The sequence below is a fragment of the Rhea pennata genome, chromosome 24 (assembly GCF_028389875.1).
Source record: "Rhea pennata isolate bPtePen1 chromosome 24, bPtePen1.pri, whole genome shotgun sequence".
In the NCBI taxonomy this organism is placed as follows: Eukaryota; Metazoa; Chordata; class Aves; order Rheiformes; family Rheidae; genus Rhea; species Rhea pennata.
This window is the reverse complement of record NC_084686.1, coordinates 7,186,367-7,199,721: the sequence shown is the minus strand read 5'-3', so window position 1 is coordinate 7,199,721 and position 13,355 is coordinate 7,186,367. Positions and strand designations below refer to the sequence as shown.

Here is a 13,355-nt window from a genome sequence, read left to right as displayed (position 1 = left end):
TAAAGAATCAGTGTGGCTGCCCATCACCCTCTACTGGCCTGTGCAGGTACCACTCGAGGGGAGGGCTGGCTCTGTAGGTGATGGGAAGATGTTTTAAAAATTGAAAGAAAGCAAGCTTTTGGCAGAAAGCACTTCATTTAGCATTTCCACTCCCTAGCCATCTGAGTACCACAAAGCTCCATCTTTCATTTAAAATTAGGGACAGTGTCTTCAGAAAAACATTTAGAGTTGATCTTTTCTTATATGCCAGAATGATTTCATACACCAAACAGGTGGAATTAGGCTGAAGTCTGTGCAAAAGAGGTTGTTTTGCAGATTTTTTGGGGATGGGAGGGAGATTCAGAGAGGAGAGTAGTTCTAAGCTGAAGCAAGGGTGACAGTAGCACTACATGACTATTGTCCTCAGTAGTTTTATCTCAGATTTCACATAGTTTAGATGAGAACAACATCTGTCTAGGTACATGAGGGAATTCTCTTGGCACGAGCTCGGAGTACTGAGCAAGTCTCCAGTAAATCAGCCAAAGCAATGATCATAGCCTTTCTGGCAATTCAGTTTCAATAACTTTAGTGTGCGACAAGGTGTATGCAAGCTATCAGCACGAATGAATCAAATCTCCATGAATAGGACAATGTTCAGTCTGCAGGTTTGAATGGTATCGTTAGTGTGGAGACACCACAGCCTGAGGCAAATTGAGTGCTGAGATGATACAACCCAGTCATCTTTTTAGAAAACACTATGACATAGAAAAGCCTGGGGAACTGGAATAAGCTTCACCAGAACAAATCTTTAGGATTTTTTGTGTTCATATGGCACCATTTTTTACAGGAGAGCTTCCTTTTACTCTTTTTTGATGCGTCTGTGTTGTGCCTTATTTAGATTGGTACATGCTGGGTAAATCTTACCACTAATACCTTTTGTCTGTGGTTACATCAGAGAGCAGTGTGAATTGTAGGTTTATTTTCAGTTATTTCTATGGTTGTGTTATAATGGTCTTACTCTAGCAGTCTTATTCTTGTGCTGAGATGTGTAAAATAGTGGGTGGCTTTTGTGACCAGCAGAAAAGTAAAGTGAATTTCATCCATTCGGGGGAAGCAGCTTTTTTGTATGATTTGTAGTGCTAGGCAGATCTGAATTTAGAGTTTGTGCTTGGAGTAGCAAAGGAATAAGCTCCAGGCAAATCTAACCAGAAGAAAAGGTTCGCTGAAAGGCTGCAGGGTAAATCCAACAATTTCATCACAACCTTAGCAAGCTGATGCTGCACAAATTACAGCACGTAGGAGAACACTCCAATGAGCATGATAATGTAATTGAAGTCAGCATACTTCTAGAGAAATTTAAGTTTGGAGATTGTAGAGGACCCAGTTTCTCTCAGCATTGCAGTCTCTTCCTGCAGATCATCTGAGAGGTCCTTGGCACAGGTCTGCACGGGAGTTTCATGCAGCTGTAAAGCAGGTCACAGCAAAACTCATGTAGGGTCACTCTTCAGGAGGGTGGAGAACACACTTTAAGAGAATGGAGGGTCTCCAGATCAGGGTTTCCCCAAAAGTCATTGTGCAGTTCGTGTTCCAGGCACAACAGGCCGTGTAAGGGCTCAGACAGGGTCTGGCAGGGTTGAACAGCAGGTGTCTGCATTGCTCACTTTTCTGGGGAATTCAGATACGACAATCAGTAACATCATCGTCATTTGGTGCACTAGTGTGCTGCCCAAATGTGTCCTAAACTCACTAAACCACTACCTGAGGGAACGGAGTTGGTCTTATAGCAGGCAGCAGCAGTAGGCTGCAGTCTGGAAAAGGTGCACGTTTTTAGGGAGGGCTGCAAATCCTGCTGTCACCGAAGCAGTACACTATTGTAGTGTTAGTCCCATAGCACATGCATCATCATCATCACCATTTCTGTTTTATGTGAATATGCAGTGACAATGAACAGTAGGGAGCCTCTTTCCCCATCTCCTCGCAGAGCAGGGAATATGGAGGAGGCAGGAACAGAGGGACGCAAGTCAAAGAGTGTTAACACATTTTGTCCTTACTGTTTTAGCCAGCCACTGCATGCAATTATATATTTATGAACCTGTATTGGGGGATTGCTCGGTAGGTCTTTAATTTCCTTTGGTTTTACTCTGAACAGGACTCTCTGGGGACAGTAAGAACATTTTCAGTGTTATTGAATGTCATTGCTGTGCAAACTGAACAGAGGAAAAATATTTCTGATAATAACTATGAGTTATATGAAGGGGGTGGTAGGCTTTCAGGCTGCTGATCGTTTTTCTCTGATGAGAGTTTCAAGGTCACCTGGCTCCGTAGATACAAAGATGCCAAGAACAAAATGTACAGATGCGCCAGGAGTCAGGGACACAGACATGCTGGCTCTGTAAACAGACCTGGACCACGTCCAGTATTGTCAGGCAGTGAGCACACAGGAGTGTTCATAAAAAGGCATTTTATTACAGTGATAGCGGGATTCATTTTCTCTCTCTGTTGCGTATTAAAGATGAGTTATTTGCATTTTTGTGGAGAAGTCTAGTTTCAGCACAATCTCGGAATTTTATTTGTACGATGGGAAGTGTTTTTATTCATGTACTACAGAATCCTGTGGCAATAGTGTGAGTACATAATAGACCATGCGGTTCCCTGAGTAAGTGGCTGGGATAGAAGCTGGAAGACTTTGGTTCTCTGCCTGATTCTGCTACTGATGTGTTGTGTTAGTCCAGAAAAATCTTTCTCTGTAGCAGGCTTCCATACACTCCCTCTTTTCTCTCCTATATATGTTTTCTTCTGTCATTTTTTTGTGTGAACTAAACATCAGGCAGTCTTGCAAAAGCTGGAAATATCTTCATCTAGCAGTATTTGGCAGACTTAAAATGTTAATGCATTTTATAGTGTACTTATTTTTCCTGTCAGTTGTTGCTACCAAGGCAGGGAATTCCTTTTATAAATATTAAATGTTGCTGCAAGATCTAGAAAAAAATTCTCCAAATTTCCTTAAGTTCCAAAATGGTTGAAAAACTGCGTATTTTCCTGATGCTAGCAAATTAGGTGGAAATCAAAGAGCTTACAAGGTGCCTGTTGTTGCTGGGATTTTCCAGTGAACAGATATAATTCTTGAATTCAACAGGTCCATGCAAATTGCTTTCTGGACAGAGACACTTTTGGGAAGAATTGAACAATTGGCTTTGTTCTTTCAGGCTCCCTAGAAGTCATTGCAGTAAGCCAACTGTCTTGCAAAGCAGCTCCACTGCCCTGCTTAAGACCTAGAGCAAGCAAAAACTCTCCTGGTAGAGCACTTCCAGCCCTCGCAGAGGAGGAGTATGCAGACAGGGTCTGCTGTGGTCCCTACTGTCAGCAACCACTCTGCTGCCCTAATATGGCAGGAGGAATTCGTGTGTCTTTCTTTTACGGACCATTCTGCTACGCTTCTTGCACCAAATGGATCCCAGTGCAAGGTAGAGTCTGGTGTTTAACTCAGAGCTGTGTGTGTTGTGGGTTTAGATGGAATTTGAAGATTTTCACCTGTAGATCTCTAGTTCGGGTCTAACCCAGGTTAACAATGTCTGAAATCTTTAATGCTCCGTGACCCCGGTCAGATCCTATGGGACAAGGCTCTGAACTCCATCGCAGCTCTCACTAACTGAAATACAGAAGCCAAGGGTTAATTGCCTCAATATTACTAGCTAGTCTGTCTATCTTGCATTATGGCAGTGTCTAGCCTCTCTAACAGACCTCTTCCGGCTCCAGAGCTGCTCTGTCCTGTCACCTGACTACATTTGGGATATAATAAAAAGGCAGCACTGGGCAAATTCTGCCCATACAGTACCCGTTTTGTGGCTAAATAGAGGCCTTTTGTCCCCAGGGCTGCTAGTCTGCTGCTTTTTTCTGGTGCCAGGCACACACACATGAGATTAAGCAGTAATAACAAGACTTTATTAGAGTCAGTGGGGGTCACTTTTTTCTGTAGTGAAAATAGAGCTGAGAAGAAACCTGAAGTGAACTCAGAGCAACAACATATTGAGCCTACTAAACTAGTGCTGAGATACATTTAATTGCAAATGGTATTAAAATGTGACAGTTAAATAAACAAGACATGCTGATGTGCATTGTCTAAAATCTATCTTCAGGGTATTATTTTTGCACCCTTGATTTTGCTTCCTGTTAAGTAACCACAAAAATGTGCTGGAAATGATGGTTTTAAGTTGCCTGAATCTGTGAGGTTCAGTGAATCTTTTTCTCAGAGGATGACAGTCCAGAGTTTCTTTGAATGTTCGTGCTGGTCTTTGGCAGAGCTTTCAGTGGTGCCCAAAAGCAAAATTTACTCTCTTACAGTCCCATCATTGCAAAGGCATTTTTGGAATCTCCTGGAATCAACTGAGTGTCCTACTAGATTTCCTCAGATTTAAATGAAAAAGTTGCTGTCTCTACTTCTTGCCTGTGCAGTCCTGTCTCAGTCCGAGGCTTAGCCTCTAGTTAGTTCTTAAGAGCAGAAATTTTTCACCTGCATCATTTTAGCGATGGCTTTCCTTCCTAAAGGCAGAATTTCATGGACAAACATTACAGGACATCATTTAAACATTTGCATTATATTCATAACCTCAAGAGGTTATGAGGTTAAGAGGTTCCAAGAGAGGAACTTAAACCAGGAATTAGAGGACTGGAGCTGAGAGATGTAAGTTGTCTCCTGCCCTACCAGATATTCATCGTGACTGTGGACAAGTCAGCCAAGGTGGGATTTGTCTTGCCTACATTCAGGCATCTAATAACTAATTGTCTGATCATGAGCTAGTTTTGTAGTTTTCTCTTCTTGTTAATGGAGAGAGGTGGTCCCTGCAGAGAGCAAGACATTTTATCTTTGCTTGAGTTCAGTCACCTTCTCCAGGTCCCTCTTTTTCTCTGTGTAATTAGTAGATTTTTAAAATGAAATGAATGTGACAAAACTTGTTCTCAACTTCAGATGCCTGTTTGTAAAATGAAGGCTTATGGCTGGGTTGTACCTCTAACTGGCAGTAAGTTACTGAGTTACTGGGTGGTGTGGTAGTTCTGTTGCCAGCAAAGCACAGGCTGGAGCTGAGATTCATTTTTAATTAAGGGGCTACCTACTGGCTGAGTTTGAGAAACAAACTTCCCTTCCAGCTTCATCAAGTATGTTCCCCATCCCTCTCTGCAAAGGAAAGTCTGTGCATTTTTAGGAGGAAAGTTAATGCAACAAGATGCCCACCTGAAAGAACCAAGAAGTTTGCTCTTGTCAGAAATCTTTTTGAATCCTGATAGTCTATCAAGGAAATTCTGTTTTCATAAATTTGCTGTTATTAGTGCATTACATTGACTGCATTTTTTGTTTGTTTCAGAGCTTAGCAGAAGCGAACAGTCAGACAGAAGTGATTCGTCACAAGTGTGCAGGTTTATACACATACTCAAATAGTGCCCCTTGCCAGTGTTTCTTAGCCCTGCAGCTTCTGTGGGAACGAACAGGAAGCTTAGCCTCTGGATCTCCTTCAGCCCGAGGTTTTGCTGCTGTGCCTGCAGAACAAGGGATTCATTAGTGTTAATTATAATAGCGGTTACACTAGAAACCGAACTAAGACACTTGCGGGCAATCCAGAAGTTAAAAAGACAGCGACGACTTGGGATGTGTGTTGGCTGCCTTGAACTAGTGCTAGGCAGTAGCCCCACATCGCTGTAAGAGGAGCTGTCTCTTTCTCTAGGTTAGCATTAGCTCCTCATTATCATATCAAAGGAAATGGCAAGCAGATTCCTCCACACATGCTCAGCAGAAGCAGGAGAGTTTGGGTTTATTGCAGAAACTTCTTCTTCCCCTTGTCCGTCTCTGTTCCTACTTCCCAAGTTTCGTTTTGAGTTTGGGGTTTGAATAATCCCCCAAACACAAAGGGAGCTGGAGACAGAGCAAGCAGCTGTGACTTAATTTCGATCTAGAGCCTCAGAGCTTTACTTGAAAGCCCTGCTCCAGTTCATCCAGCGCACAGGGGGAGAGTGGAGGTAGATGAGATGGTCAGAAACTGTTTCCAGCACTGAGTTCTTACAAGATTTTTTTTTCTAGTGGGATGGTAGGCTTATAGTTGACAAATGAGAAGTGACATTTCTTGTTCCAGAGATCAAATTGCACAGCAAATTAAAATACTCCCTGAAGGTACTGGTGCTCGCTCTCCTTTCGATACACGTATAAAACCATAGTCAGCCACCTCTGATTTCAGAGCAACCTACAGATTCTGTCACTGGTGCTCATGAAGAGAGAGACTGAAGACTGTCCCTTTGGGTAATAAATGTCATGGGCCAGTCTGTGCTCGTCTGGGTGGATGGCTCATTTATGTGCAGTGAAACCACAGGGAAATGGAGCCTACTCCCCGTTTGGTTCCTGAAAGTTCAAAAATTGGACTGTGCTGTTGAATTCTACAGGAATGAGCAAAAATTGAAAGTAATATTTGCTTTACGAAAGCTTTGTATGTACCCAATTTCCTCAGTGAGCTATCCAGTTACACCAAAATGAGACTGAAGTTTGTTCTTCCATGTCATGTTGTTCTGTTTGCAAAATCCAGGAACTAAGGATTCCACAGGTGCCACCGGAGCGTCGGGGTTATGTGCCTGCTGATGAACTGACAGATCTGGGTAGGGGAGGTTCAGATCTTTTCCTAGCTGAATAATACCAATGAGCTGTAGGGGAAATGGGGTTTTCTGCAGCCATGTAGATTAGCGGGAGCTGTAAGAATCTGGGCTCCACTTTAAACCCTACCTGTGCCCCGTTTTGTCAGCATTTGTAGGAAATCAGTGAAAGCAGATGACGCCAGCAGATGGCAGTGCCCGTTAGCAGAGTTTCCTTCTGCTTAGGAGAAGTAGGAGTCTGCTCAACATGAAAAGGGTTTTTATTTACACACCACTTTTCACATTTTAACAACGCAAAGGTCCAGCTCAGCACGGGCAAACCCCCATCACAGAAATGACCACACTGGGAGCCCACTCCTCTGCGTGTCTGGGAGAGCCATGCCCTCTTAGAGACTCTCCACTGAGTTCATAGCTGAGAGGCGCCGGAGGAGTGCATGTATGGGAGGTGGGAAGGAAGACTTCTCCTAATGGTGCCCTTGTCTAGCTTTGCAGAAGTGCAGAGCTTCTGTTCTTCCAGGTCTGCCGGCTGGGCAGCTTTTTCTAGCACAAAAGTTAATTTCAAATCTTATAAAAGGTTTTTAGGCAGAGATGAAATAAAGAAGCAGAGCTGATGTGTTTGTGAAGGTGACGTGGTTCTTAGTGATTGTGTGGAAGCAGCATCCAGGGACCTGCCCTGCTCTGAAAATTAACAGTATGAGTCTAGTGGGGACTGATTCTCCAGAGAGGTCAGCAGTTTCTTCAAGGAGCAAAAGGGCCCTCATAGGATTAGAAATACAGAGATAAGCTTGTTAAAGAAAGCTGCTTTGGAGAGACATGGGAGGACAGACCTCTTGCCCACAAGCAACTTGAGATGTCTGCTGTTTCCACTAATTTGCCCCTGCTTACAGACGAGTCTTTAATTTCTGCAACATGTCTCTCTAGGTAGCATGAGCTCTGCTACTAGACATCTGCGTGATACAGACTGTTCTCTGTTCTCCCATGGAGACAGCATGGTGTCTCATTCAAGATTGTTCTTGAATACCTGTCTCCCATGTATATTCCTCACATCTCAGGAGGGCAGAAAAATGTCTAGTCTTCATAGCAATTAAACTAAGCTGGCAGGTCAAGATAGGAGAGGCCTCACCACAGAAAGCACCATGCTGCGTGCGTGCTCATCTGCGTCTTTGGAAGAGCCCTGCTCAGCAGAGGCTGTCTGTTTGGTTCAGAATTAGGGTACCCTTGGAGGAGTGAGGGGGCTGCTCCTCAGGAGCTGTGTCCAGAGAGCTCTTCTGTAAATTTTAATTTCTCTGGCAAGCTTAGTTGCTAGATGAAACAATCCTTTACTTATTTGTGCCAGTCCCACGCAAGTTCTGAATCACTGGTGGATGGTACATTTTGCTGGCTATTGTGGTTTTAACTTTTTGAAAGTGATTGTCAGTATACCTTGAACAGCGCAGTGCCGTGATGAACGGTGGCAATCTACACTTGCAGCCTCCAGGCTTAAGTCAGAGTCTGTCACTAAACAGTCCAGTGCTCTGGCCAGACGTAGATGGGACAGGACGTTTTCACAGCACTGGCTCTTTGGGTATCCAGAGGCTATGGACTCTTTTAAGAGGCTGCTGGCAGATGCCCTCAAAGGAGGGTGATGTCAGCTGGTGCGAATGTCAGAAAGAATCTGCTCCAGCCAAATTGCTCTGCCCCCTTGGTTTAAACCAAGTTTCTCCTAAACTTTCCCTTAAGAGTTCTCAGTAAGTTGCTTTTTCAATACCATTTATATCCCCCAAATGTTGTAATTTAATAGTGCTGTATGAATTTTTATTATTTTATTTTATTATTTTATGTTTAGTACATTTTTTAGTAAGTTTGAATGCTTTAAAAAAAAATGCTGTTAATGTACCCCCCACCTAAACCACAGTTTTATCGGGGTACTTCATGTATTATAGTCCTAGAATGTTAAATAAAGTCTTGCTGGAAAGAGTATTCTCAGTAATTGTGAACAGGTAGAAGATCTAACTCAATAGGGTTTTATTAACAGTTTATTACCAAGTCTCTCTACTTGCACCGAAAGTAGTTTCATTGTTGATTTGAATTAAGAGTGCTCTGTGCAGTTTGTATCTTAGACAGAGTAGCACTGTTCTAATGCAAGAGAACTGGGAGCAAAACAGGCTAATTCGATCTCCTTGCCCAAGCTGCATGAAGTGCAAAATATAAACTAACAGCAAATGGAAAAACAAAATTACATTTGCAAAACTCCTTTTTAATAGTTTAAGCCCTGGTTTTCTATCCCGTCTGGCCCAATTAAATATTCTAGTGGGCTATATCAGAACTGTATGTGTAGATCAGAGAGCAAGATGGCTGGTAAAAAGGAGTATGCTTAGAGAGATGGGTTTTCATAACTCAGTCTCTCTATGTAATATGACTACTCATAGGTATGTAAAGCTTTTTTTTTTCCCTTTCTTTAGTGTGCCTTTTTAAAAAAAATTCATAAACAGATGGTTAGGAACCAGATTTTTCTGATTTACAGGAAATTCCCAGGATTTGATTTTTTTTTCTTGTTCTAAAACAAGAATGCAAGTAAAAAGTTGCAAAATGCCATACAGTAGAAGAAAAATGTCATTCCAATTCTAACTTATTACATTAGGGATAGCATAACTTTTTAAAAAAATAATTGAAATGCAATTTCAAAACAACATGGAAAAATTGCTTTCAGAGTCTAGCAAGACTGAGACATTCTTGTACAATGTTTTGTTTTTGAAAAGTTCTCATTTTCTGCCTGGAAAATTTGCTGTGGAAGAATTTATGATGGACTCTACTGCATGTCACCCCTGGATTAGAAAATTTGGAGGTGGGTCAGGATTAGGGAAGAGGGCAGCTAAGCATATAGGTAACCTGTAGCTGCCAGGCACGTCGATCTCATATATTCTGCTGACCTGACATTTGCTTTTCAGAAGAAATATTCTATTAAGCTGGGGAGACAGTGTGTGATATTGTCAATGATTAAAAAAAAATCAAATACACAAAAAATCTCAAACCGTTGAGGAGCTTTGAGTACATTCTCTGGGACTGGGTATATCACAGGCAAACAACGCAACTCACTCAGCAAACACCATTTCAGCAGCTTGGTGGGTGACCTGCCAGGAAAGAGCTCCCCAGGAATTGTGCTCTCCCTCCTTCTCCCCACTTTCACAGATTCCCTGGTCCAGCCTGGAAGAGAGACTTTTCACAGTGCTGGTGAATGCATACACATGTGCTCCCTGTTAAATGTACAGCTGCTGCATTCTCCCTGCCCTCCTTTTTCTTTCTAGTTGTGTGGTTTAAGATGAGAATACAGACCCTAAAATATTAAAGACCATCCAATAATTTGGGAAAGGAGAAGCCAGGTGAGGGGGAGAGGTGAGAAGCTTGCAAGAGGAGGAGAAGTAAACCTAAAGCGTTTGGGGAAGTGGCGAGGAGGGCAAGGACCATGTAGTTGACAGGGGAGCGCAGTATCTTTCACGTTTTCTCAAGGCGCTGAATACGCCTCTGCTCCCCCCTCCTCAGCCAGCCCTTTCTGTGCAAAGCAGCAGCTTAAACCCCTCCCCTCTCTGCTTTCCCTCCCGCCACCTTTCCCGTTCCTGTTCATTCAGAACAGATGATGCTCCTCATCACATGCAGTCCTCTCCTCTCCCTCCCCTCTGCCCCAGCCCTTTAAATAGCTTTATACCACCAAGAATTCATTTGAGCTGGAGAGAGCAGGAGCAGGGAAAGGGAGGGACATTTGACAGGCAAAAGTAGCATTGCAGCGGTGGAGGGTGAGGGTTGGGAGTACCCTGTGTCAGCCCTGCCAGAGCAGGGGAAGTCAGGGATATCTAGGAACAGGGGTGTGTGCATTTAAATCTACAGTGCCACATAAATGTTTTGTAATAACAGGCAGAAGGAAGAGGAGAAGAGAGAGCTCAGGGATAAGAAGACAACCTCAGCTCTCTGGTGATGGCATGGATCGGACACTTTTCCAGCAGCTGTTTTACCTACCTCTCACTCCTGTCACCGTCCAGTATCCCCGAAGTGCCAAGGCACAAGACTGATGCACGACTGCTCTTAGCAAGTAAGTTACCCTATTGTTTGTTTGTTTTTCCAGTTCACTTGCTTTGTTCTCAGAAGCCCAGAAGGGAGGAGGACAAGTGACTGAGTGAAGTCAGCTGAACACCAGGTTTCCTTGCCTAACCATGCCAGAGTGACAGCCAGAGATCTGCTGTTGTCTAACTTACTAGCTGCCTGGGAACTCTTTGGGAAGCTGGGGACTAGATGTTGATCTTGGGCAAAAGCACTGTCAGATGTAGGAAAAAGGCTTTAAAAATCATAAAGTGCCCTCATTCCAGATTACTGAGGGTCATTGGAATATGGTGGGCAGAGAGAGACTGATGTGTAAGCAGCCCTGAAACCCATGGAGTGACTCTGTAATCCTCACCTGGAGTCAAGATAAAATCCTTTCATATTAGGGTGCCTACTAGTCAGTTTAAGGTTCAAGAAGTCCTTGCAGTTCAGTCTTCAGATGATGAATTGGCACATTCAGCTCTTGTAGAGGACAGACAATATAACGTGTTGGGAATCATTCGGGGTGTTTATGGCTCTGGAAGTAAAAACCTGACTCCCCTTTATACCAATGCCATGCTGAATGGTTTAGAAAGGCACCCAAAGTCCTTCTGTTTGTATTAGCGCATGCTGTTTGGGAGTAACATGCTAACTTTTCTGTTGTATTATCTCTCATTTGTTTTTGACCTGAGAGTTTTGTGCACTCTGTCAAGGATTGACAGAAACGGTTCGTATCCCTGAGAATTCACAATCTGACTTTTTGGATCTCCAATCAATCCTTCCGCCTGTACCCTTTCACTTGTGAACAAACAACCTACTTAGACCTATAGTGGAGTAGCTTGGAGGAAAACAAAACTGGCCTTTCCCACTAGTTCTCGGACCAATCCAGGCAAACGATATTCTGTATTATGTGAAAAGCATGCCTAGCTGTGTGTGTTTTGGGGGAGTTATTTTGCTTTTGGGGACTAGTTCCTTCCATCATTGTTCCTCCCCAGGTGGGCATAAAGGAGCAGGATCAAATTTCTAGTCCCATTAGGGAAAGCTCTCCATCTCTTGAAGCTTCCCCATTATTTCCACACTATGAAAAAAGGAGTAAGAGCTTTGGAGTCATGTTCTGAGACAAATCTCTTGAGGCTCTTGTATTAGGGTCACCCCTTTGCTAGTTTGAGGTCTGGGGAGCCACTGGTACATCTGAGGTGAACACTGACATTTAACCAGTGGTTTGATTTTACATAGGTCACTTTGTCTTTCTGCAACTCATCTTCACAGCGGGTTCAATACTGTAGCACTTCACGGGGCAGAAAGAGCCTGCACTTGGTCAGTTCCTCTTTGAGCTGTTTGGAGTTGCTACAAAAGTAGCAGTATTAATATCCTTTGATTTTATTTTATTTTTTTAAGCCAGCTGCAGGATTCTGCAGTGATTCTCTGTGGCTAATATGGCATGATATATAAATAAAAGATAATAGAAATATTAGTGCTTTGGGGGCAGGATTTTCTCTTTGGGCCGTGGTTCTGCTTACCCTGGTAGTCACTGTGTGTATTCTGCATATAGACAATCAGTAGCAGGAGAAACAGGGGAGTGTCTTATGGTCAGGACAAGAGTGTTTCTTTTTCTTTGTTCAGTTGTGTTGGTTAGAAGATAACAGGCAAATTTTCAATGACGCCAAAAGGTCTTCCTAAAAATAGAGTCTGGGGTAAAAGTACAGAGACAGAGATGCTGCAGAGAGCCTCAGGCAGAGTCATTTGCTTGGAAGTGAAGGGATCAAATTGGTTTAGTTTCAGGTTTTATTTGTTGGGGAAGCCATTATCATTTGACTATTAGAAACTGATTCAGAAGAATACCTGCAAACATAATCTTTTGCGAGCATCCTTTGTACGCAGAACTGTATTCATGCTCACCTTTTATAATTCTCTGAAGTGTAAAGTAATTAACTGAAGAGCTGCCTTGATTATATTCTCCTTTGCATCCCATCATTTGAACTATTTCGTATGAAGTAGCAGATGCCCCTCTTGTTGTGGAAACTGCATGTTCTCTAGGTGTTGTTCTACAACAAATTGTTGTAGCCTCTGCGTTGGGGTCATTACAACATCTCATAAGGCATTTCCTACTCTTTATCTTTTTTTTTAAAAAAAAAAAAACCCTCTATTCTCGTTAAAGTTCCCTCACTCTTCTCTGCATTAGTTTGAAGTTAGTATATTTAATATATCCACAGACTTGTGCTATGTAAGATTTTTTTATACTGTAATAGCTACTAGAAAAGAATCTATTTGAAACCTATAGCTGCTAAAGAACAAATTGTAAGTAGGAAACACCCTTCTTTTTTTTTTTCCCTCAACTCATAAATTGAAAAACTTCTCTGTAAAGACAGAAATATTATTTTGTGGCATTAGAGATAAGCTGGCTTGGCTTTTTTTTCTTTCTGATGGGAGAATTAGAAGGCTGCACTGTTTCTTTGTTTAAATGTATGGCTGCAGCTCCCTTAAAGTTGAGGGTAAAAGCTATTTTCACTAGTTACATATTTGGCAGTTCAGCTAGGCAGAGATTATTGCAAATGTCACATACTTTGAAAAGTTGCCTTGAAAAAGCCCTCTAACCTAGAAGTGGTCTGTGGATTTTTATCTGAAAATTGCTAGGATTTACTAGAAAATGAGCTCTTATTTATAGAGTTCATGCAGTGCTTACAGTTGTCCTGTAC

The 13,355-nt window shown here is 42.6% G+C and overlaps 1 protein-coding gene across 2 annotated transcripts in view; it reads left to right on the top strand.

The window, feature by feature from the left end:
- The window catches only part of KCNJ5 (potassium inwardly rectifying channel subfamily J member 5), a 66,465-nt gene that overhangs the window by 33,979 nt on the left and 19,131 nt on the right, over positions 1-13,355 (top strand). For both annotated transcript variants that reach the window (XM_062594502.1, XM_062594503.1), the window contains one exon: positions 10,498-10,672. The gene's annotated coding sequence lies outside the window, so the exon portion shown is untranslated. The remainder of the gene's footprint in view (positions 1-10,497; positions 10,673-13,355) is intronic.